At 53.8% G+C, this 16487-nt stretch overlaps 51 non-coding genes across 51 annotated transcripts; 17 read left to right on the top strand and 34 right to left on the bottom strand.

Moving 5' to 3' along the window:
* Window positions 1-69: 69 nt before the first annotated feature.
* On the bottom strand, window positions 70-142 carry Trnav-cac (transfer RNA valine (anticodon CAC)). The gene has a single exon. It is a non-coding gene; the product is annotated as a tRNA-Val (tRNA).
* Window positions 143-544: 402 nt separating this feature from the next.
* On the top strand, window positions 545-616 carry Trnap-agg (transfer RNA proline (anticodon AGG)). Its single transcript has one exon. It is a non-coding gene; the product is annotated as a tRNA-Pro (tRNA).
* A 194-nt stretch (window positions 617-810) lies between these two features.
* Window positions 811-883, bottom strand: Trnav-aac (transfer RNA valine (anticodon AAC)). The gene has a single exon. It is a non-coding gene; the product is annotated as a tRNA-Val (tRNA).
* A 158-nt stretch (window positions 884-1041) lies between these two features.
* Window positions 1042-1114, bottom strand: Trnav-cac (transfer RNA valine (anticodon CAC)). Its single transcript has one exon. It is a non-coding gene; the product is annotated as a tRNA-Val (tRNA).
* Window positions 1115-1516: 402 nt separating this feature from the next.
* Trnap-agg (transfer RNA proline (anticodon AGG)) lies at window positions 1517-1588 on the top strand. The gene has a single exon. It is a non-coding gene; the product is annotated as a tRNA-Pro (tRNA).
* A 194-nt stretch (window positions 1589-1782) lies between these two features.
* Trnav-aac (transfer RNA valine (anticodon AAC)) lies at window positions 1783-1855 on the bottom strand. Its single transcript has one exon. It is a non-coding gene; the product is annotated as a tRNA-Val (tRNA).
* A 158-nt stretch (window positions 1856-2013) lies between these two features.
* Trnav-cac (transfer RNA valine (anticodon CAC)) lies at window positions 2014-2086 on the bottom strand. Its single transcript has one exon. It is a non-coding gene; the product is annotated as a tRNA-Val (tRNA).
* Window positions 2087-2488: 402 nt separating this feature from the next.
* On the top strand, window positions 2489-2560 carry Trnap-agg (transfer RNA proline (anticodon AGG)). Its single transcript has one exon. It is a non-coding gene; the product is annotated as a tRNA-Pro (tRNA).
* A 194-nt stretch (window positions 2561-2754) lies between these two features.
* On the bottom strand, window positions 2755-2827 carry Trnav-aac (transfer RNA valine (anticodon AAC)). The gene has a single exon. It is a non-coding gene; the product is annotated as a tRNA-Val (tRNA).
* Window positions 2828-2985: 158 nt separating this feature from the next.
* On the bottom strand, window positions 2986-3058 carry Trnav-cac (transfer RNA valine (anticodon CAC)). Its single transcript has one exon. It is a non-coding gene; the product is annotated as a tRNA-Val (tRNA).
* A 402-nt stretch (window positions 3059-3460) lies between these two features.
* On the top strand, window positions 3461-3532 carry Trnap-agg (transfer RNA proline (anticodon AGG)). The gene has a single exon. It is a non-coding gene; the product is annotated as a tRNA-Pro (tRNA).
* A 194-nt stretch (window positions 3533-3726) lies between these two features.
* Window positions 3727-3799, bottom strand: Trnav-aac (transfer RNA valine (anticodon AAC)). The gene has a single exon. It is a non-coding gene; the product is annotated as a tRNA-Val (tRNA).
* A 158-nt stretch (window positions 3800-3957) lies between these two features.
* Window positions 3958-4030, bottom strand: Trnav-cac (transfer RNA valine (anticodon CAC)). The gene has a single exon. It is a non-coding gene; the product is annotated as a tRNA-Val (tRNA).
* A 402-nt stretch (window positions 4031-4432) lies between these two features.
* Window positions 4433-4504, top strand: Trnap-agg (transfer RNA proline (anticodon AGG)). The gene has a single exon. It is a non-coding gene; the product is annotated as a tRNA-Pro (tRNA).
* A 194-nt stretch (window positions 4505-4698) lies between these two features.
* Window positions 4699-4771, bottom strand: Trnav-aac (transfer RNA valine (anticodon AAC)). Its single transcript has one exon. It is a non-coding gene; the product is annotated as a tRNA-Val (tRNA).
* Window positions 4772-4929: 158 nt separating this feature from the next.
* Trnav-cac (transfer RNA valine (anticodon CAC)) lies at window positions 4930-5002 on the bottom strand. The gene has a single exon. It is a non-coding gene; the product is annotated as a tRNA-Val (tRNA).
* A 402-nt stretch (window positions 5003-5404) lies between these two features.
* On the top strand, window positions 5405-5476 carry Trnap-agg (transfer RNA proline (anticodon AGG)). The gene has a single exon. It is a non-coding gene; the product is annotated as a tRNA-Pro (tRNA).
* Window positions 5477-5670: 194 nt separating this feature from the next.
* Window positions 5671-5743, bottom strand: Trnav-aac (transfer RNA valine (anticodon AAC)). Its single transcript has one exon. It is a non-coding gene; the product is annotated as a tRNA-Val (tRNA).
* A 158-nt stretch (window positions 5744-5901) lies between these two features.
* Trnav-cac (transfer RNA valine (anticodon CAC)) lies at window positions 5902-5974 on the bottom strand. The gene has a single exon. It is a non-coding gene; the product is annotated as a tRNA-Val (tRNA).
* A 402-nt stretch (window positions 5975-6376) lies between these two features.
* Trnap-agg (transfer RNA proline (anticodon AGG)) lies at window positions 6377-6448 on the top strand. Its single transcript has one exon. It is a non-coding gene; the product is annotated as a tRNA-Pro (tRNA).
* A 194-nt stretch (window positions 6449-6642) lies between these two features.
* Trnav-aac (transfer RNA valine (anticodon AAC)) lies at window positions 6643-6715 on the bottom strand. Its single transcript has one exon. It is a non-coding gene; the product is annotated as a tRNA-Val (tRNA).
* A 158-nt stretch (window positions 6716-6873) lies between these two features.
* Window positions 6874-6946, bottom strand: Trnav-cac (transfer RNA valine (anticodon CAC)). Its single transcript has one exon. It is a non-coding gene; the product is annotated as a tRNA-Val (tRNA).
* Window positions 6947-7348: 402 nt separating this feature from the next.
* Trnap-agg (transfer RNA proline (anticodon AGG)) lies at window positions 7349-7420 on the top strand. The gene has a single exon. It is a non-coding gene; the product is annotated as a tRNA-Pro (tRNA).
* A 194-nt stretch (window positions 7421-7614) lies between these two features.
* Trnav-aac (transfer RNA valine (anticodon AAC)) lies at window positions 7615-7687 on the bottom strand. Its single transcript has one exon. It is a non-coding gene; the product is annotated as a tRNA-Val (tRNA).
* Window positions 7688-7845: 158 nt separating this feature from the next.
* Trnav-cac (transfer RNA valine (anticodon CAC)) lies at window positions 7846-7918 on the bottom strand. The gene has a single exon. It is a non-coding gene; the product is annotated as a tRNA-Val (tRNA).
* Window positions 7919-8320: 402 nt separating this feature from the next.
* Trnap-agg (transfer RNA proline (anticodon AGG)) lies at window positions 8321-8392 on the top strand. Its single transcript has one exon. It is a non-coding gene; the product is annotated as a tRNA-Pro (tRNA).
* Window positions 8393-8586: 194 nt separating this feature from the next.
* On the bottom strand, window positions 8587-8659 carry Trnav-aac (transfer RNA valine (anticodon AAC)). The gene has a single exon. It is a non-coding gene; the product is annotated as a tRNA-Val (tRNA).
* A 158-nt stretch (window positions 8660-8817) lies between these two features.
* Window positions 8818-8890, bottom strand: Trnav-cac (transfer RNA valine (anticodon CAC)). Its single transcript has one exon. It is a non-coding gene; the product is annotated as a tRNA-Val (tRNA).
* A 402-nt stretch (window positions 8891-9292) lies between these two features.
* Trnap-agg (transfer RNA proline (anticodon AGG)) lies at window positions 9293-9364 on the top strand. The gene has a single exon. It is a non-coding gene; the product is annotated as a tRNA-Pro (tRNA).
* Window positions 9365-9558: 194 nt separating this feature from the next.
* Window positions 9559-9631, bottom strand: Trnav-aac (transfer RNA valine (anticodon AAC)). Its single transcript has one exon. It is a non-coding gene; the product is annotated as a tRNA-Val (tRNA).
* A 158-nt stretch (window positions 9632-9789) lies between these two features.
* Trnav-cac (transfer RNA valine (anticodon CAC)) lies at window positions 9790-9862 on the bottom strand. The gene has a single exon. It is a non-coding gene; the product is annotated as a tRNA-Val (tRNA).
* Window positions 9863-10264: 402 nt separating this feature from the next.
* Window positions 10265-10336, top strand: Trnap-agg (transfer RNA proline (anticodon AGG)). Its single transcript has one exon. It is a non-coding gene; the product is annotated as a tRNA-Pro (tRNA).
* Window positions 10337-10530: 194 nt separating this feature from the next.
* Trnav-aac (transfer RNA valine (anticodon AAC)) lies at window positions 10531-10603 on the bottom strand. The gene has a single exon. It is a non-coding gene; the product is annotated as a tRNA-Val (tRNA).
* A 158-nt stretch (window positions 10604-10761) lies between these two features.
* On the bottom strand, window positions 10762-10834 carry Trnav-cac (transfer RNA valine (anticodon CAC)). Its single transcript has one exon. It is a non-coding gene; the product is annotated as a tRNA-Val (tRNA).
* Window positions 10835-11236: 402 nt separating this feature from the next.
* Trnap-agg (transfer RNA proline (anticodon AGG)) lies at window positions 11237-11308 on the top strand. The gene has a single exon. It is a non-coding gene; the product is annotated as a tRNA-Pro (tRNA).
* Window positions 11309-11502: 194 nt separating this feature from the next.
* On the bottom strand, window positions 11503-11575 carry Trnav-aac (transfer RNA valine (anticodon AAC)). Its single transcript has one exon. It is a non-coding gene; the product is annotated as a tRNA-Val (tRNA).
* A 158-nt stretch (window positions 11576-11733) lies between these two features.
* Window positions 11734-11806, bottom strand: Trnav-cac (transfer RNA valine (anticodon CAC)). Its single transcript has one exon. It is a non-coding gene; the product is annotated as a tRNA-Val (tRNA).
* A 402-nt stretch (window positions 11807-12208) lies between these two features.
* Trnap-agg (transfer RNA proline (anticodon AGG)) lies at window positions 12209-12280 on the top strand. Its single transcript has one exon. It is a non-coding gene; the product is annotated as a tRNA-Pro (tRNA).
* Window positions 12281-12474: 194 nt separating this feature from the next.
* On the bottom strand, window positions 12475-12547 carry Trnav-aac (transfer RNA valine (anticodon AAC)). The gene has a single exon. It is a non-coding gene; the product is annotated as a tRNA-Val (tRNA).
* A 158-nt stretch (window positions 12548-12705) lies between these two features.
* On the bottom strand, window positions 12706-12778 carry Trnav-cac (transfer RNA valine (anticodon CAC)). Its single transcript has one exon. It is a non-coding gene; the product is annotated as a tRNA-Val (tRNA).
* Window positions 12779-13180: 402 nt separating this feature from the next.
* Window positions 13181-13252, top strand: Trnap-agg (transfer RNA proline (anticodon AGG)). The gene has a single exon. It is a non-coding gene; the product is annotated as a tRNA-Pro (tRNA).
* Window positions 13253-13446: 194 nt separating this feature from the next.
* On the bottom strand, window positions 13447-13519 carry Trnav-aac (transfer RNA valine (anticodon AAC)). The gene has a single exon. It is a non-coding gene; the product is annotated as a tRNA-Val (tRNA).
* A 158-nt stretch (window positions 13520-13677) lies between these two features.
* Window positions 13678-13750, bottom strand: Trnav-cac (transfer RNA valine (anticodon CAC)). The gene has a single exon. It is a non-coding gene; the product is annotated as a tRNA-Val (tRNA).
* Window positions 13751-14152: 402 nt separating this feature from the next.
* Trnap-agg (transfer RNA proline (anticodon AGG)) lies at window positions 14153-14224 on the top strand. Its single transcript has one exon. It is a non-coding gene; the product is annotated as a tRNA-Pro (tRNA).
* A 194-nt stretch (window positions 14225-14418) lies between these two features.
* Trnav-aac (transfer RNA valine (anticodon AAC)) lies at window positions 14419-14491 on the bottom strand. The gene has a single exon. It is a non-coding gene; the product is annotated as a tRNA-Val (tRNA).
* Window positions 14492-14649: 158 nt separating this feature from the next.
* On the bottom strand, window positions 14650-14722 carry Trnav-cac (transfer RNA valine (anticodon CAC)). The gene has a single exon. It is a non-coding gene; the product is annotated as a tRNA-Val (tRNA).
* A 402-nt stretch (window positions 14723-15124) lies between these two features.
* Window positions 15125-15196, top strand: Trnap-agg (transfer RNA proline (anticodon AGG)). Its single transcript has one exon. It is a non-coding gene; the product is annotated as a tRNA-Pro (tRNA).
* Window positions 15197-15390: 194 nt separating this feature from the next.
* On the bottom strand, window positions 15391-15463 carry Trnav-aac (transfer RNA valine (anticodon AAC)). Its single transcript has one exon. It is a non-coding gene; the product is annotated as a tRNA-Val (tRNA).
* A 158-nt stretch (window positions 15464-15621) lies between these two features.
* Trnav-cac (transfer RNA valine (anticodon CAC)) lies at window positions 15622-15694 on the bottom strand. The gene has a single exon. It is a non-coding gene; the product is annotated as a tRNA-Val (tRNA).
* A 402-nt stretch (window positions 15695-16096) lies between these two features.
* Trnap-agg (transfer RNA proline (anticodon AGG)) lies at window positions 16097-16168 on the top strand. The gene has a single exon. It is a non-coding gene; the product is annotated as a tRNA-Pro (tRNA).
* A 194-nt stretch (window positions 16169-16362) lies between these two features.
* On the bottom strand, window positions 16363-16435 carry Trnav-aac (transfer RNA valine (anticodon AAC)). Its single transcript has one exon. It is a non-coding gene; the product is annotated as a tRNA-Val (tRNA).
* Between the last annotated feature and the right edge of the window lie 52 nt (window positions 16436-16487).

The raw sequence follows: 16487 nt of genomic DNA on the forward strand, positions 1-16487 counted from the left end.
AGGGATATGCAGCAGATCCACACACGACGTGGCTCATTGGAGGACAATACGACATAGGCAGGAAAATACTGTTCCCGCCCGGGATCGAACCGGGGACCTTCTGCGTGTGAAGCAGACGTGATAACCGCTTCACTACGGAAACGACGGACCCGAGGAGTCCATCCTTGTTCACTCGAACTTGCCTCAGACTTTCTCTCGTCCGCGAATGCACACACGACAGTTCTTTTGTCAGCCTGGAACCCATCACAGCCGAGGGCTCAAGAAGTCTTCGGGGTGCTCGAGAGGGTGTCTGCCGTAGCACCCCTAACGAGATAGCGGCGTTTCGCGCAGTCGTTATTGCAAGTCATATCAGCAAAAGCAATCACTTTCTCAGCGGCAGGCAGTGCGAGCCCAGCGGCAGCTCTACATGAAGGTACCAATAGACCAGGAAGGCCGCCGACCGCGGGAATTCGCGCCGCCCCCATCCCGCCAGCGTACACGAGACTTCCAGGGCACCCTGGACGACATCGAGGGACTGGAATATTTGGCATTCGCCGTGTCACAGGGCTCGTTGGTCTAGGGGTATGATTCCTGCTTAGGGTGCCGGAGGTCCCGGGTTCAAATCCCGGACGAGCCCTAGCGTTTTGTGCAAACTGATCGCACGTCAGTGGCTGAGTCAGCGCAAAAAGCTCGCCGTCAATATCAAATGAATTTCTTATTCGATGTGAGCAATTGGCACTCGGGTCCGACGCGTGAAGGCGATTACGAAGGTTTCGGGTACAGATGGTAGCAGATGCGGGTTAGTACGTCTTGCTTAAAGTGATGAAAAAGTGTTTCCGCCCGGGATCGAACCGGGGACCTTCTGCGTGTTAGGCAGACGTGATAACCGCTACACCACGGAAACTGCTTGTGTGCACCTTACTTCACAGACGACTTGTAGTGATGTTGCCATCGTAACTAAAAAATTCAATAAATGTGGTACTTGCAAAACGAAGGGACATGCAGCAGATCCACACACGACGTGGCTCATTGGAGGACAATACGACATAGGCAGGAAAATACTGTTCCCGCCCGGGATCGAACCGTGGACCTTCTGCGTGTGAAGCAGACGTGATAACCGCTCCACTACAGAAACGACGGACCCGAGGAGTCCATCCTTGTTCACTCGAACTTGCCTCAGACTTTCTCTCGTCCGCGAATGCACACACGACAGTTCTTTTGTCAGCCTGGAACCCATCACAGCCGAGGGCTCAAGAAGTCTTCGGGGTGCTCGAGAGGGTGTCTGCCGTAGCACCCCTAACGAGATAGCGGCGTTTCGCGCAGTCGTTATTGCAAGTCATATCAGCAAAAGCAATCACTTTCTCAGCAGCAGGCAGTGCGAGCCCAGCGGCAGCTCTACATGAAGGTACCAATAGCCCAGGAAGGCCGCCGACCGCGGGAATTCGCGCCGCCCCCATCCCGCCAGCGTACACGAGACTTCCAGGGCACCCTGGACGACATCGAGGGACTTGAATATTTGGCATTCGCCGTGTCGCAGGGCTCGTTGGTCTAGGGGTATGATTCCTGCTTAGGGTGCAGGAGGTCCCGGGTTCAAATCCCGGACGAGCCCTAGCGTTTTGTGCAAACTGATCGCACGTCAGTGGCTGAGTCAGCGCAAAAAGCTCGCCGTCAATATCAAATGAATTTCTTATTCGATGTGAGCAATTGGCACTCGGGTCCGACGCGTGAAGGCGATTACGAAGGTTTCGGGTACAGATGGTAGCAGATGCAGGTTAGTACGTCTTGCTTAAAGTGATGAAAAAGTGTTTCCGCCCGGGATCGAACCGGGGACCTTCTGCGTGTTAGGCAGACGTGATAACCGCTACACCACGGAAACTGCTTGTGTTCACCTTACTTCACAGACAACTTGTAGTGATGTTGCCATCGTAACTAAAAAATTCAATAAATGTGGTACTTGCAAAACGAAGGGATATGCAGCAGATCCACACACGACGTGGCTCATTGGAGGACAATACGACATAGGCAGGAAAATACTGTTCCCGCCCGGGATCGAACCGGGGACCTTCTGCGTGTGAAGCAGACGTGATAACCGCTCCACTACGGAAACGACGGACCCGAGGAGTCCATCCTTGTTCACTCGAACTTGCCTCAGACTTTCTCTCGTCCGCGAATGCACACACGACAGTTCTTTTGTCAGCCTGGAACCCATCACAGCCGAGGGCTCAAGAAGTCTTCGGGGTGCTCGAGAGGGTGTCTGCCGTAGCACCCCTAACGAGATAGCGGCGTTTCGCGCAGTCGTTATTGCAAGTCATATCAGCAAAAGCAATCACTTTCTCAGCAGCAGGCAGTGCGAGCCCAGCGGCAGCTCTACATGAAGGTACCAATAGCCCAGGAAGGCCGCCGACCGCGGGAATTCGCGCCGCCCCCATGCCGCCAGCGTACACGAGACTTCCAGGGCACCCTGGACGACATCGAGGGACTTGAATATTTGGCATTCGCAGTGTCACAGGGCTCGTTGGTCTAGGGGTATGATTCCTGCTTAGGGTGCAGGAGGTCCCGGGTTCAAATCCCGGACGAGCCCTAGCGTTTTGTGCAAACTGATCGCACGTCAGTGGCTGAGTCAGCGCAAAAAGCTCGCCGTCAATATCAAATGAATTTCTTATTCGATGTGAGCAATTGGCACTCGGGTCCGACGCGTGAAGGCGATTACGAAGGTTTCGGGTACAGATGGTAGCAGATGCAGGTTAGTACGTCTTGCTTAAAGTGATGAAAAAGTGTTTCCGCCCGGGATCGAACCAGGGACCTTCTGCGTGTTAGGCAGACGTGATAACCGCTACACCACGGAAACTGCTTGTGTGCACCTTACTTCACAGACAACTTGTAGTGATGTTGCCATCGTAACTAAAAAATTCAATAAATGTGGTACTTGCAGAACGAAGGGATATGCAGCAGATCCACACACGACGTGGCTCATTGGAGGACAATACGACATAGGCAGGAAAATACTGTTCCCGCCCGGGATCGAACCGTGGACCTTCTGCGTGTGAAGCAGACGTGATAACCGCTACACTACGGAAACGACGGACCCGAGGAGTCCATCCTTGTTCACTCGAACTTGCCTCAGACTTTCTCTCGTCCGCGAATGCACACACGACAGTTCTTTTGTCAGCCTGGAACCCATCACAGCCGAGGGCTCAAGAAGTCTTCGGGTTGCTCGAGAGGGTGTCTGCCGTAGCACCCCTAACGAGATAGCGGCGTTTCGCGCAGTCGTTATTGCAAGTCATATCAGCAAAAGCAATCACTTTCTCAGCAGCAGGCAGTGCGAGCCCAGCGGCAGCTCTACATGAAGGTACCAATAGCCCAGGAAGGCCGCCGACCGCGGGAATTCGCGCCGCCCCCATCCCGCCAGCGTACACGAGACTTCCAGGGCACCCTGGACGACATCGAGGGACTGGAATATTTGGCATTAGCCGTGTCACAGGGCTCGTTGGTCTAGGGGTATGATTCCTGCTTAGGGTGCAGGAGGTCCCGGGTTCAAATCCCGGACGAGCCCTAGCGTTTTGTGCAAACTGATCGCACGTCAGTGGCTGAGTCAGCGCAAAAAGCTCGCCGTCAATATCAAATGAATTTCTTATTCGATGTGAGCAATTGGCACTCGGGTCCGACGCGTGAAGGCGATTACGAAGGTTTCGGGTACAGATGGTAGCAGATGCAGGTTAGTACGTCTTGCTTAAAGTGATGAAAAAGTGTTTCCGCCCGGGATCGAACCGGGGACCTTCTGCGTGTTAGGCAGACGTGATAACCGCTACACCACGGAAACTGCTTGTGTTCACCTTACTTCACAGACAACTTGTAGTGATGTTGCCATCGTAACTAAAAAATTCAATAAATGTGGTACTTGCAAAACGAAGGGATATGCAGCAGATCCACACATGACGTGGCTCATTGGAGGACAATACGACATAGGCAGGAAAATACTGTTCCCGCCCGGGATCGAACCGGGGACCTTCTGCGTGTGAAGCAGACGTGATAACCGCTCCACTACGGAAACGACGGACCCGAGGAGTCCATCCTTGTTCACTCGAACTTGCCTCAGACTTTCTCTCGTCCGCGAATGCACACACGACAGTTCTTTTGTCAGCCTGGAACCCATCACAGCCGAGGGCTCAAGAAGTCTTCGGGGTGCTCGAGAGGGTGTCTGCCGTAGCACCCCTAACGAGATAGCGGCGTTTCGCGCAGTCGTTATTGCAAGTCATATCAGCAAAAGCAATCACTTTCTCAGCAGCAGGCAGTGCGAGCCCAGCGGCAGCTCTACATGAAGGTACCAATAGCCCAGGAAGGCCGCCGACCGCGGGAATTCGCGCCGCCCCCATCCCGCCAGCGTACACGAGACTTCCAGGGCACCCTGGACGACATCGAGGGACTGGAATATTTGGCATTCGCCGTGTCACAGGGCTCGTTGGTCTAGGGGTATGATTCCTGCTTAGGGTGCCGGAGGTCCCGGGTTCAAATCCCGGACGAGCCCTAGCGTTTTGTGCAAACTGATCGCACGTCAGTGGCTGAGTCAGCGCAAAAAGCTCGCCGTCAATATCAAATGAATTTCTTATTCGATGTGAGCAATTGGCACTCGGGTCCGACGCGTGAAGGCGATTACGAAGGTTTCGGGTACAGATGGTAGCAGATGCGGGTTAGTACGTCTTGCTTAAAGTGATGAAAAAGTGTTTCCGCCCGGGATCGAACCGGGGACCTTCTGCGTGTTAGGCAGACGTGATAACCGCTACACCACGGAAACTGCTTGTGTGCACCTTACTTCACAGACAACTTGTAGTGATGTTGCCATCGTAACTAAAAAATTCAATAAATGTGGTACTTGCAAAACGAAGGGATATGCAGCAGATCCACACACGACGTGGCTCATTGGAGGACAATACGACATAGGCAGGAAAATACTGTTCCCGCCCGGGATCGAACCGGGGACCTTCTGCGTGTGAAGCAGACGTGATAACCGCTCCACTACGGAAACGACGGACCCGAGGAGTCCATCCTTGTTCACTCGAACTTGCCTCAGACTTTCTCTCGTCCGCGAATGCACACACGACAGTTCTTTTGTCAGCCTGGAACCCATCACAGCCGAGGGCTCAAGAAGTCTTCGGGGTGCTCGAGAGGGTGTCTGCCGTAGCACCCCTAACGAGATAGCGGCGTTTCGCGCAGTCGTTATTGCAAGTCATATCAGCAAAAGCAATCACTTTCTCAGCAGCAGGCAGTGCGAGCCCAGCGGCAGCTCTACATGAAGGTACCAATAGCCCAGGAAGGCCGCCGACCGCGGGAATTCGCGCCGCCCCCATCCCGCCAGCGTACACGAGACTTCCAGGGCACCCTGGACGACATCGAGGGACTTGAATATTTGGCATTCGCCGTGTCGCAGGGCTCGTTGGTCTAGGGGTATGATTCCTGCTTAGGGTGCAGGAGGTCCCGGGTTCAAATCCCGGACGAGCCCTAGCGTTTTGTGCAAACTGATCGCACGTCAGTGGCTGAGTCAGCGCAAAAAGCTCGCCGTCAATATCAAATGAATTTCTTATTCGATGTGAGCAATTGGCACTCGGGTCCGACGCGTGAAGGCGATTACGAAGGTTTCGGGTACAGATGGTAGCAGATGCAGGTTAGTACGTCTTGCTTAAAGTGATGAAAAAGTGTTTCCGCCCGGGATCGAACCGGGGACCTTCTGCGTGTTAGGCAGACGTGATAACCGCTACACCACGGAAACTGCTTTTGTGCACCTTACTTCACAGACAACTTGTAGTGATGTTGCCATCGTAACTAAAAAATTCAATAAATGTGGTACTTGCAAAACGAAGGGATATGCAGCAGATCCACACACGACGTGGCTCATTGGAGGACAATACGACATAGGCAGGAAAATACTGTTCCCGCCCGGGATCGAACCGGGGACCTTCTGCGTGTGAAGCAGACGTGATAACCGCTCCACTACGGAAACGACGGACCCGAGGAGTCCATCCTTGTTCACTCGAACTTGCCTCAGACTTTCTCTCGTCCGCGAATGCACACACGACAGTTCTTTTGTCAGCCTGGAACCCATCACAGCCGAGGGCTCAAGAAGTCTTCGGGGTGCTCGAGAGGGTGTCTGCCGTAGCACCCCTAACGAGATAGCGGCATTTCGCGCAGTCGTTATTGCAAGTCATATCAGCAAAAGCAATCACTTTCTCAGCAGCAGGCAGTGCGAGCCCAGCGGCAGCTCTACATGAAGGTACCAATAGCCCAGGAAGGCCGCCGACCGCGGGAATTCGCGCCGCCCCCATCCCGCCAGCGTACACGAGACTTCCAGGGCACCCTGGACGACATCGAGGGACTGGAATATTTGGCATTCGCCGTGTCACAGGGCTCGTTGGTCTAGGGGTATGATTCCTGCTTAGGGTGCCGGAGGTCCCGGGTTCAAATCCCGGACGAGCCCTAGCGTTTTGTGCAAACTGATCGCACGTCAGTGGCTGAGTCAGCGCAAAAAGCTCGCCGTCAATATAAAATGAATTTCTTATTCGATGTGAGCAATTGGCACTCGGGTCCGACGCGTGAAGGCGATTACGAAGGTTTCGGGTACAGATGGTAGCAGATGCGGGTTAGTACGTCTTGCTTAAAGTGATGAAAAAGTGTTTCCGCCCGGGATCGAACCGGGGACCTTCTGCGTGTTAGGCAGACGTGATAACCGCTACACCACGGAAACTGCTTGTGTGCACCTTACTTCACAGACAACTTGTAGTGATGTTGCCATCGTAACTAAAAAATTCAATAAATGTGGTACTTGCAAAACGAAGGGATATGCAGCAGATCCACACACGACGTGGCTCATTGGAGGACAATACGACATAGGCAGGAAAATACTGTTCCCGCCCGGGATCGAACCGGGGACCTTCTGCGTGTGAAGCAGACGTGATAACCGCTCCACTACGGAAACGACGGACCCGAGGAGTCCATCCTTGTTCACTCGAACTTGCCTCAGACTTTCTCTCGTCCGCGAATGCACACACGACAGTTCTTTTGTCAGCCTGGAACCCATCACAGCCGAGGGCTCAAGAAGTCTTCGGGGTGCTCGAGAGGGTGTCTGCCGTAGCACCCCTAACGAGATAGCGGCGTTTCGCGCAGTCGTTATTGCAAGTCATATCAGCAAAAGCAATCACTTTCTCAGCAGCAGGCAGTGCGAGCCCAGCGGCAGCTCTACATGAAGGTACCAATAGCCCAGGAAGGCCGCCGACCGCGGGAATTCGCGCCGCCCCCATCCCGCCAGCGTACACGAGACTTCCAGGGCACCCTGGACGACATCGAGGGACTTGAATATTTGGCATTCGCCGTGTCGCAGGGCTCGTTGGTCTAGGGGTATGATTCCTGCTTAGGGTGCAGGAGGTCCCGGGTTCAAATCCCGGACGAGCCCTAGCGTTTTGTGCAAACTGATCGCACGTCAGTGGCTGAGTCAGCGCAAAAAGCTCGCCGTCAATATCAAATGAATTTCTTATTCGATGTGAGCAATTGGCACTCGGGTCCGACGCGTGAAGGCGATTACGAAGGTTTCGGGTACAGATGGTAGCAGATGCGGGTTAGTACGTCTTGCTTAAAGTGATGAAAAAGTGTTTCCGCCCGGGATCGAACCGGGGACCTTCTGCGTGTTAGGCAGACGTGATAACCGCTACACCACGGAAACTGCTTGTGTGCACCTTACTTCACAGACAACTTGTAGTGATGTTGCCATCGTAACTAAAAAATTCAATAAATGTGGTACTTGCAAAACGAAGGGATATGCAGCAGATCCACACACGACGTGGCTCATTGGAGGACAATACGACATAGGCAGGAAAATACTGTTCCCGCCCGGGATCGAACCGGGGACCTTCTGCGTGTGAAGCAGACGTGATAACCGCTCCACTACGGAAACGACGGACCCGAGGAGTCCATCCTTGTTCACTCGAACTTGCCTCAGACTTTCTCTCGTCCGCGAATGCACACACGACAGTTCTTTTGTCAGCCTGGAACCCATCACAGCCGAGGGCTCAAGAAGTCTTCGGGGTGCTCGAGAGGGTGTCTGCCGTAGCACCCCTAACGAGATAGCGGCGTTTCGCGCAGTCGTTATTGCAAGTCATATCAGCAAAAGCAATCACTTTCTCAGCAGCAGGCAGTGCGAGCCCAGCGGCAGCTCTACATGAAGGTACCAATAGCCCAGGAAGGCCGCCGACCGCGGGAATTCGCGCCGCCCCCATCCCGCCAGCGTACACGAGACTTCCAGGGCACCCTGGACGACATCGAGGGACTTGAATATTTGGCATTCGCCGTGTCGCAGGGCTCGTTGGTCTAGGGGTATGATTCCTGCTTAGGGTGCAGGAGGTCCCGGGTTCAAATCCCGGACGAGCCCTAGCGTTTTGTGCAAACTGATCGCACGTCAGTGGCTGAGTCAGCGCAAAAAGCTCGCCGTCAATATCAAATGAATTTCTTATTCGATGTGAGCAATTGGCACTCGGGTCCGACGCGTGAAGGCGATTACGAAGGTTTCGGGTACAGATGGTAGCAGATGCAGGTTAGTACGTCTTGCTTAAAGTGATGAAAAAGTGTTTCCGCCCGGGATCGAACCGGGGACCTTCTGCGTGTTAGGCAGACGTGATAACCGCTACACCACGGAAACTGCTTTTGTGCACCTTACTTCACAGACAACTTGTAGTGATGTTGCCATCGTAACTAAAAAATTCAATAAATGTGGTACTTTCAAAACGAAGGGATATGCAGCAGATCCACACACGACGTGGCTCATTGGAGGACAATACGACATAGGCAGGAAAATACTGTTCCCGCCCGGGATCGAACCGGGGACCTTCTGCGTGTGAAGCAGACGTGATAACCGCTCCACTACGGAAACGACGGACCCGAGGAGTCCATCCTTGTTCACTCGAACTTGCCTCAGACTTTCTCTCGTCCGCGAATGCACACACGACAGTTCTTTTGTCAGCCTGGAACCCATCACAGCCGAGGGCTCAAGAAGTCTTCGGGGTGCTCGAGAGGGTGTCTGCCGTAGCACCCCTAACGAGATAGCGGCATTTCGCGCAGTCGTTATTGCAAGTCATATCAGCAAAAGCAATCACTTTCTCAGCAGCAGGCAGTGCGAGCCCAGCGGCAGCTCTACATGAAGGTACCAATAGCCCAGGAAGGCCGCCGACCGCGGGAATTCGCGCCGCCCCCATCCCGCCAGCGTACACGAGACTTCCAGGGCACCCTGGACGACATCGAGGGACTGGAATATTTGGCATTCGCCGTGTCACAGGGCTCGTTGGTCTAGGGGTATGATTCCTGCTTAGGGTGCCGGAGGTCCCGGGTTCAAATCCCGGACGAGCCCTAGCGTTTTGTGCAAACTGATCGCACGTCAGTGGCTGAGTCAGCGCAAAAAGCTCGCCGTCAATATAAAATGAATTTCTTATTCGATGTGAGCAATTGGCACTCGGGTCCGACGCGTGAAGGCGATTACGAAGGTTTCGGGTACAGATGGTAGCAGATGCGGGTTAGTACGTCTTGCTTAAAGTGATGAAAAAGTGTTTCCGCCCGGGATCGAACCGGGGACCTTCTGCGTGTTAGGCAGACGTGATAACCGCTACACCACGGAAACTGCTTGTGTGCACCTTACTTCACAGACAACTTGTAGTGATGTTGCCATCGTAACTAAAAAATTCAATAAATGTGGTACTTGCAGAACGAAGGGATATGCAGCAGATCCACACACGACGTGGCTCATTGGAGGACAATACGACATAGGCAGGAAAATACTGTTCCCGCCCGGGATCGAACCGTGGACCTTCTGCGTGTGAAGCAGACGTGATAACCGCTACACTACGGAAACGACGGACCCGAGGAGTCCATCCTTGTTCACTCGAACTTGCCTCAGACTTTCTCTCGTCCGCGAATGCACACACGACAGTTCTTTTGTCAGCCTGGAACCCATCACAGCCGAGGGCTCAAGAAGTCTTCGGGTTGCTCGAGAGGGTGTCTGCCGTAGCACCCCTAACGAGATAGCGGCGTTTCGCGCAGTCGTTATTGCAAGTCATATCAGCAAAAGCAATCACTTTCTCAGCAGCAGGCAGTGCGAGCCCAGCGGCAGCTCTACATGAAGGTACCAATAGCCCAGGAAGGCCGCCGACCGCGGGAATTCGCGCCGCCCCCATCCCGCCAGCGTACACGAGACTTCCAGGGCACCCTGGACGACATCGAGGGACTGGAATATTTGGCATTCGCCGTGTCACAGGGCTCGTTGGTCTAGGGGTATGATTCCTGCTTAGGGTGCAGGAGGTCCCGGGTTCAAATCCCGGACGAGCCCTAGCGTTTTGTGCAAACTGATCGCACGTCAGTGGCTGAGTCAGCGCAAAAAGCTCGCCGTCAATATCAAATGAATTTCTTATTCGATGTGAGCAATTGGCACTCGGGTCCGACGCGTGAAGGCGATTACGAAGGTTTCGGGTACAGATGGTAGCAGATGCAGGTTAGTACGTCTTGCTTAAAGTGATGAAAAAGTGTTTCCGCCCGGGATCGAACCGGGGACCTTCTGCGTGTTAGGCAGACGTGATAACCGCTACACCACGGAAACTGCTTGTGTGCACCTTACTTCACAGACAACTTGTAGTGATGTTGCCATCGTAACTAAAAAATTCAATAAATGTGGTACTTGCAAAACGAAGGGATATGCAGCAGATCCACACACGACGTGGCTCATTGGAGGACAATACGACATAGGCAGGAAAATACTGTTCCCGCCCGGGATCGAACCGGGGACCTTCTGCGTGTGAAGCAGACGTGATAACCGCTCCACTACGGAAACGACGGACCCGAGGAGTCCATCCTTGTTCACTCGAACTTGCCTCAGACTTTCTCTCGTCCGCGAATGCACACACGACAGTTCTTTTGTCAGCCTGGAACCCATCACAGCCGAGGGCTCAAGAAGTCTTCGGGGTGCTCGAGAGGGTGTCTGCCGTAGCACCCCTAACGAGATAGCGGCGTTTCGCGCAGTCGTTATTGCAAGTCATATCAGCAAAAGCAATCACTTTCTCAGCAGCAGGCAGTGCGAGCCCAGCGGCAGCTCTACATGAAGGTACCAATAGCCCAGGAAGGCCGCCGACCGCGGGAATTCGCGCCGCCCCCATCCCGCCAGCGTACACGAGACTTCCAGGGCACCCTGGACGACATCGAGGGACTTGAATATTTGGCATTCGCCGTGTCGCAGGGCTCGTTGGTCTAGGGGTATGATTCCTGCTTAGGGTGCAGGAGGTCCCGGGTTCAAATCCCGGACGAGCCCTAGCGTTTTGTGCAAACTGATCGCACGTCAGTGGCTGAGTCAGCGCAAAAAGCTCGCCGTCAATATCAAATGAATTTCTTATTCGATGTGAGCAATTGGCACTCGGGTCCGACGCGTGAAGGCGATTACGAAGGTTTCGGGTACAGATGGTAGCAGATGCAGGTTAGTACGTCTTGCTTAAAGTGATGAAAAAGTGTTTCCGCCCGGGATCGAACCGGGGACCTTCTGCGTGTTAGGCAGACGTGATAACCGCTACACCACGGAAACTGCTTTTGTGCACCTTACTTCACAGACAACTTGTAGTGATGTTGCCATCGTAACTAAAAAATTCAATAAATGTGGTACTTGCAAAACGAAGGGATATGCAGCAGATCCACACACGACGTGGCTCATTGGAGGACAATACGACATAGGCAGGAAAATACTGTTCCCGCCCGGGATCGAACCGGGGACCTTCTGCGTGTGAAGCAGACGTGATAACCGCTCCACTACGGAAACGACGGACCCGAGGAGTCCATCCTTGTTCACTCGAACTTGCCTCAGACTTTCTCTCGTCCGCGAATGCACACACGACAGTTCTTTTGTCAGCCTGGAACCCATCACAGCCGAGGGCTCAAGAAGTCTTCGGGGTGCTCGAGAGGGTGTCTGCCGTAGCACCCCTAACGAGATAGCGGCATTTCGCGCAGTCGTTATTGCAAGTCATATCAGCAAAAGCAATCACTTTCTCAGCAGCAGGCAGTGCGAGCCCAGCGGCAGCTCTACATGAAGGTACCAATAGCCCAGGAAGGCCGCCGACCGCGGGAATTCGCGCCGCCCCCATCCCGCCAGCGTACACGAGACTTCCAGGGCACCCTGGACGACATCGAGGGACTGGAATATTTGGCATTCGCCGTGTCACAGGGCTCGTTGGTCTAGGGGTATGATTCCTGCTTAGGGTGCCGGAGGTCCCGGGTTCAAATCCCGGACGAGCCCTAGCGTTTTGTGCAAACTGATCGCACGTCAGTGGCTGAGTCAGCGCAAAAAGCTCGCCGTCAATATAAAATGAATTTCTTATTCGATGTGAGCAATTGGCACTCGGGTCCGACGCGTGAAGGCGATTACGAAGGTTTCGGGTACAGATGGTAGCAGATGCGGGTTAGTACGTCTTGCTTAAAGTGATGAAAAAGTGTTTCCGCCCGGGATCGAACCGGGGACCTTCTGCGTGTTAGGCAGACGTGATAACCGCTACACCACGGAAACTGCTTGTGTGCACCTTACTTCACAGACAACTTGTAGTGATGTTGCCATCGTAACTAAAAAATTCAATAAATGTGGTACTTGCAGAACGAAGGGATATGCAGCAGATCCACACACGACGTGGCTCATTGGAGGACAATACGACATAGGCAGGAAAATACTGTTCCCGCCCGGGATCGAACCGTGGACCTTCTGCGTGTGAAGCAGACGTGATAACCGCTACACTACGGAAACGACGGACCCGAGGAGTCCATCCTTGTTCACTCGAACTTGCCTCAGACTTTCTCTCGTCCGCGAATGCACACACGACAGTTCTTTTGTCAGCCTGGAACCCATCACAGCCGAGGGCTCAAGAAGTCTTCGGGGTGCTCGAGAGGGTGTCTGCCGTAGCACCCCTAACGAGATAGCGGCGTTTCGCGCAGTCGTTATTGCAAGTCATATCAGCAAAAGCAATCACTTTCTCAGCAGCAGGCAGTGCGAGCCCAGCGGCAGCTCTACATGAAGGTACCAATAGCCCAGGAAGGCCGCCGACCGCGGGAATTCGCGCCGCCCCCATCCCGCCAGCGTACACGAGACTTCCAGGGCACCCTGGACGACATCGAGGGACTGGAATATTTGGCATTCGCCGTGTCACAGGGCTCGTTGGTCTAGGGGTATGATTCCTGCTTAGGGTGCAGGAGGTCCCGGGTTCAAATCCCGGACGAGCCCTAGCGTTTTGTGCAAACTGATCGCACGTCAGTGGCTGAGTCAGCGCAAAAAGCTCGCCGTCAATATCAAATGAATTTCTTATTCGATGTGAGCAATTGGCACTCGGGTCCGACGCGTGAAGGCGATTACGAAGGTTTCGGGTACAGATGGTAGCAGATGCAGGTTAGTACGTCTTGCTTAAAGTGATGAAAAAGTGTTTCCGCCCGGGATCGAACCGGGGACCTTCTGCGTGTTAGGCAGACGTGATAACCGCTACACCACGGAAACTGCTTGTGTGCACCTTACTTCACAGACAACTTGTAGTGATGTTGCCATCGTAACTAAAAAATTCAATAAATGTGGTACTTGCAAAACGAAGGGATATGCAGCAGATCCACACACGACGTGACTCATTGGAGGACAATACGACATAGGCAGGAAAATACTGTTCCCGCCCGGGATCGAACCGGGGACCTTCTGCGTGTGAAGCAGACGTGATAACCGCTCCACTACGGAAACGACGGACCCGAGGAGTCCATCCTTGTTCACTCGAACTTGCCTCAGACTTTCTCTCGTCCGCGAATGCACACACGACAGTTCTTTTGTCAGCCTGGAACCCATCACAGCCGAGGGCTCAAGAAGTCTTCGGGGTGCTCGAGAGGGTGTCTGCCGTAGCACCCCTAACGAGATAGCGGCGTTTCGCGCAGTCGTTATTGCAAGTCATATCAGCAAAAGCAATCACTTTCTCAGCAGCAGGCAGTGCGAGCCCAGCGGCAGCTCTACATGAAGGTACCAATAGCCCAGGAAGGCCGCCGACCGCGGGAATTCGCGCCGCCCCCATCCCGCCAGCGTACACGAGACTTCCAGGGCACCCTGGACGACATCGAGGGACTGGAATATTTGGCATTCGCCGTGTCACAGGGCTCGTTGGTCTAGGGGTATGATTCCTGCTTAGGGTGCCGGAGGTCCCGGGTTCAAATCCCGGACGAGCCCTAGCGTTTTGTGCAAACTGATCGCACGTCAGTGGCTGAGTCAGCGCAAAAAGCTCGCCGTCAATATAAAATGAATTTCTTATTCGATGTGAGCAATTGGCACTCGGGTCCGACGCGTGAAGGCGATTACGAAGGTTTCGGGTACAGATGGTAGCAGATGCGGGTTAGTACGTCTTGCTTAAAGTGATGAAAAAGTGTTTCCGCCCGGGATCGAACCGGGGACCTTCTGCGTGTTAGGCAGACGTGATAACCGCTACACCACGGAAACTGCTTGTGTGCACCTTACTTCACAGACAACTTGTAGTGATGTTGCCATCGTAACTAAAAAATTCAATAAATGTGGTACTTGCAGAACGAAGGGATATGCAGCAGATCCACACACGACGTGGCTCATTGGAGGACAATACGACATAGGCAGGAAAATACTGTTCCCGCCCGGGATCGAACCGTGGACCTTCTGCGTGTGAAGCAGACGTGATAACCGCTACACTACGGAAACGACGGACCCGAGGAGTCCATCCTTGTTCACTCGAACTTGCCTCAGACTTTCTCTCGTCCGCGAATGCACACACGACAGTTCTTTTGTCAGCCTGGAACCCATCACAGCCGAGGGCTCAAGAAGTCTTCGGGGTGCTCGAGAGGGTGTCTGCCGTAGCACCCCTAACGAGATAGCGGCGTTTCGCGCAGTCGTTATTGCAAGTCATATCAGCAAAAGCAATCACTTTCTCAGCAGCAGGCAGTGCGAGCCCAGCGGCAGCTCTACATGAAGGTACCAATAGCCCAGGAAGGCCGCCGACCGCGGGAATTCGCGCCGCCCCCATCCCGCCAGCGTACACGAGACTTCCAGGGCACCCTGGACGACATCGAGGGACTGGAATATTTGGCATTCGCCGTGTCACAGGGCTCGTTGGTCTAGGGGTATGATTCCTGCTTAGGGTGCCGGAGGTCCCGGGTTCAAATCCCGGACGAGCCCTAGCGTTTTGTGCAAACTGATCGCACGTCAGTGGCTGAGTCAGCGCAAAAAGCTCGCCGTCAATATAAAATGAATTTCTTATTCGATGTGAGCAATTGGCACTCGGGTCCGACGCGTGAAGGCGATTACGAAGGTTTCGGGTACAGATGGTAGCAGATGCGGGTTAGTACGTCTTGCTTAAAGTGATGAAAAAGTGTTTCCGCCCGGGATCGAACCGGGGACCTTCTGCGTGTTAGGCAGACGTGATAACCGCTACACCACGGAAACTGCTTGTGTGCACCTTACTTCACAGACAACTTGTAGTGATGTTGCCATCGTAACTAAAAAATTCAATAAATGTGGTACTTGCAGAACGAAGGGATATGCAGCAGATCCACACACGACGTGGCTCATTGGAGGACAATACGACATAGGCAGGAAAATACTGTTCCCGCCCGGGATCGAACCGTGGACCTTCTGCGTGTGAAGCAGACGTGATAACCGCTACACTACGGAAACGACGGACCCGAGGAGTCCATCCTTGTTCACTCGAACTTGCCTCAGACTTTCTCTCGTCCGCGAATGCACACACGACAGTTCTTTTGTCAGCCTGGAACCCATCACAGCCGAGGGCTCAAGAAGTCTTCGGGTTGCTCGAGAGGGTGTCTGCCGTAGCACCCCTAACGAGATAGCGGCGTTTCGCGCAGTCGTTATTGCAAGTCATATCAGCAAAAGCAATCACTTTCTCAGCAGCAGGCAGTGCGAGCCCAGCGGCAGCTCTACATGAAGGTACCAATAGCCCAGGAAGGCCGCCGACCGCGGGAATTCGCGCCGCCCCCATCCCGCCAGCGTACACGAGACTTCCAGGGCACCCTGGACGACATCGAGGGACTGGAATATTTGGCATTCGCCGTGTCACAGGGCTCGTTGGTCTAGGGGTATGATTCCTGCTTAGGGTGCAGGAGGTCCCGGGTTCAAATCCCGGACGAGCCCTAGCGTTTTGTGCAAACTGATCGCACGTCAGTGGCTGAGTCAGCGCAAAAAGCTCGCCGTCAATATCAAATGAATTTCTTATTCGATGTGAGCAATTGGCACTCGGGTCCGACGCGTGAAGGCGATTACGAAGGTTTCGGGTACAGATGGTAGCAGATGCAGGTTAGTACGTCTTGCTTAAAGTGATGAAAAAGTGTTTCCGCCCGGGATCGAACCGGGGACCTTCTGCGTGTTAGGCAGACGTGATAACCGCTACACCACGGAAACTGCTTGTGTGCACCTTACTTCACAGACAACTTGTAGTGATGTTGCCATCGTA

This window comes from Schistocerca serialis, chromosome 2 (assembly GCF_023864345.2).
Source record: "Schistocerca serialis cubense isolate TAMUIC-IGC-003099 chromosome 2, iqSchSeri2.2, whole genome shotgun sequence".
Taxonomy (NCBI): Eukaryota; Metazoa; Arthropoda; class Insecta; order Orthoptera; family Acrididae; genus Schistocerca; species Schistocerca serialis.